This window comes from Ailuropoda melanoleuca, chromosome 2, assembly GCF_002007445.2.
Source record: "Ailuropoda melanoleuca isolate Jingjing chromosome 2, ASM200744v2, whole genome shotgun sequence".
Lineage (NCBI taxonomy): Eukaryota > Metazoa > Chordata > Mammalia > Carnivora > Ursidae > Ailuropoda > Ailuropoda melanoleuca.
Window position 1 is genome coordinate 39,091,905 of NC_048219.1, and position 3,294 is coordinate 39,095,198.

The 3,294-nt window shown below is 41.2% G+C and overlaps 1 long non-coding RNA gene across 2 annotated transcripts in view; it reads left to right on the forward strand.

Annotated features, from left to right (window-relative positions):
• Positions 1-1,081: 1,081 nt before the first annotated feature.
• LOC117800991 overlaps positions 1,082-3,294 on the forward strand; it is a 32,992-nt gene continuing 30,779 nt past the window's right edge. For both annotated transcript variants that reach the window (XR_004623259.1, XR_004623258.1), the window contains exon 1: positions 1,082-1,179. This is a non-coding gene — a long non-coding RNA (uncharacterized LOC117800991). The remainder of the gene's footprint in view (positions 1,180-3,294) is intronic.

Sequence of the window (3,294 nt, forward strand, 5' to 3'; positions counted from 1 at the left end):
ACAGGGCAGCTCAGGTCTTCAAAACATCATGTGAATTTGAGGTACTACCAAACCTTCATTAAAAAAAAAAAGAATAAAATCAATTCACCAATAGCATGGTAGTGTGAGGCAGTAAAAGGAAGCACTCAGACCCAATGCTGTAATTCATTAACAGGGCTGTCATTTGGGAGAAGGGGTGAAGGGTGCGGTGGCCAAAGAGGTTAACATGCAGTCATGCATTCTTTGCTTTTCTGTTGTCTCCTGCTCAACTAACTCTATTCTTCAGGATCATTTAGCTATGGCTATTAATAAAGCATGTGTGTGTGTGTGTGTGTGTGTGTGTGTGTTTTATAACATATATATATGTCTTTAACAATATGAAGAGTGCCTGCCAATCTGGGATTACCAATAGTCCTTTACTTTGATGGACTTTTAGAAAGGGTCTGTCCGGGAGCCCACCCAGGAATGGGGAAGGTGCTGAAGTGTCTCCATGTACTCTCACACACTGCCGAAGGTCAAGGGTCCCACGGCGGGTTGGTCAGCACATTTTGTAGATGAAAGAAAGCACATATGTTCTTATTCAGAATCTCAACTTTTAAAGAGACCTCAGAGAACATTTAATCTAAAAACTCATCTACTGTAGTACAGTATTTCCGTAAAGTGCATGTATAAATTGACAACGTGCCTTCAGTTCACTATTTCCCAAGGTAGCTAATTCTCTTTCTGACAGTGGCCATTTTTAAAGTTTCTTCCTAATGTCAAGGTGAAGTCCATTTTCCTTAATTTCCACAAGGAGCAGTAATAATACTATTTCTTGGGCACGTCTCCTTACCAGCGCCGTGCCAAGGGGTTTCCCATGCCTTGTTTCCAGTGCTCCCAGCACCAGTGGTGGGAAGGATCATCCAGGGCATTTTACAGACGGGGAAACTGGTGCAAGGTCACATGGGTGAGAGAGCTGGATCCAGTCTGGCTAACCCCAGCGCCTAGGCCCCTTCCTCAACACCAGGCATAATTCCTGCTTCAAGTTTGTGTGTTTGAGGGCATCTCTTAGATTCTTCTCAGTTCCCTCACTCATTTCTCCTATTCTGCTTTCCATTGCTCTCAGGATACACTGTGACTGTGTCTTTGTAAAAGGCACATAGAGATGAATAGAAAAGTTATGCATCCCCAGAAAACTTCACGGAGTTCTCCAGTTGAGATGTGAGTATGGCAGAGAGTTCCTTGAGTCTTTTACTAATGGCATTTATTTTTAAACAGTAACAGTAGCGTATTAACTAAGACCTGGATTTAGGTAGGTTTAAACCCTGTTTTAAAACTGACAAGCTGTTAGACTCTGGGCATTTGACTTCTCAGATTAGTTTTTTCGTCTGTAACAAGGGGATGATGATGATAATGATGATGCCTACTTTTTAGAATTGTTATGAGAATTGACAAATACATGTAAAAATCTTAGCATGATGCTCAGCACTGTGTTCAATAAACACTAAATATCATTATTTCTTGATTTGCAGTAAACCAGCATCCCTGTGACTGTTCTCCTGTATCATGTTTGTAAATTCAAACCTTAGATATAAATATGAATATTTAAAGAATCTATATTGAATTTCATCATGGTTAAATTCTGGCCCAATAGTTCAAGCTTGAATCTTGTTTTTGGCATTAGATAAATTAGTAAGGCATTCCAGTTTTGTGTTGCCTGAAAATTGGTAAACATATTTTCAGCATTTCAGAAAGCAAGTTGTTGCTAGAAGTGATTGCACAGTGAAGTTTATGGTCCTATTTGGTGAACTTATACTGTTCTGTTTGCTCCCATTTACTTCCACTGTTCTCAGGATTTAGTGCATGTTCCATAGTGACATGTAGAATTTCTCCCGTGCTTTTGTATCATACACTTGTTATATCCCCTAGTGATCCCTTGAGTTTTAAGCTGCCTCTGACCTATGGTTTTGTAGATCTCCTGATATTGACATAGCTGAATCTATTATCTAACTTCTAGAGTGGAAATCAGACACCTGGGGTTCATACTAGCCTTTCCATCCATGCACTTTAAGCTCTCTGTGGCTCCGTTTTTATACTTATAAACCTGAGCAAATATTTGCCCTTTCCTTCCTTTCAGTGCCATGGTGAAGATGAAATAAATAAATAATTATGAAGAACATGGCGTTCTTCAAAAAATGGCAGCATACCACTTACAGATAACTTTCTCATTCAGTCACATCAAAATAGCTAAACAACTAAGTGTTAGCAAGAGAAGTCCCTGAGCAGCAAGGTAGTGTAGATGACGCCAAGCCTGTCTGTCATCTGCATTTTACTTGGAGACCCAGACTCACTTAAAGCTTCCTTACACACGTACGCCTGACAGGCTTGGCTCCTTCAGTTCTAATTCCTCGTCCATAGGCAAGTAGAAGTAGGTAAATTGAAAATAGCTAGGTGGGTAAATTGAAAGTACCAAAGCAGGCAAATTGAAGGTAGCAAGAAACAGGTAATCATTTTTAAAGAAAAAGAGAGGTGCACTTGGGTGGCTCTGTCGGCTAAGCGTCTGCCTTCAGCTCAGGTCATGATCCCAGGGTCCTGGGATGGAGCCCCGAACAGGGCTCCTTGCTCAGCGGGGAGTCTACTTCTTTCTCTCCCTCTGCCCCTCCTCCCCCTTGTGCGTGCTCTCTCTTTCTCTTTCTGTGTCTCTCCCTCTCTCAAATAAATAAATAAAATCTTTTAAAAAATACAAGAAAAAGAGAGACGAAGAACTATACAAATTAGAAACCTGAAAACTACAAGATCTGAGACCATTAAGTACAGGGAAAAGCAGTCTTGAACAGCTGAGTAGGTTCCAAGAAGATCACTGGATTATAATCTAGTACTGTCATTGATATTCAAAATGATCATTAATTTCTACATGGGACCTCTGTGTTTTCACGTGTCCAGCCCTCTCTCTGCTCTCTTTTGAAAGCAGCACTGTTGATTATCCTTTAGAAAACTACCTTCCCCAGGTTGTACTCTGTTTCAGAGGTGCCGTTGCTTACGGTGCACTCTCCTCTCCTGGGCAAGGCTGAGCATCTGGTCTGAGCAGATCAGTTGCTTTTGGGCAGGAATTTGGATACTTTATTCTTCCCTTCCACACATAGCCTTGGAACTGCATGGTCCCTAACCTTTTCAAGATTGGTTATCTGATTTTCCTTTAATGTGGGGACTACCCTGAAATATTCCAATAAAATACTTAGCTTAGGGCATCTAGGTGACTCAGTCAGTTAAACATCTGACTCTTGATTTTGGCTCAGGTCGTGATCTCAGGGTTGTGAGATCCACCAACCCCCCCCC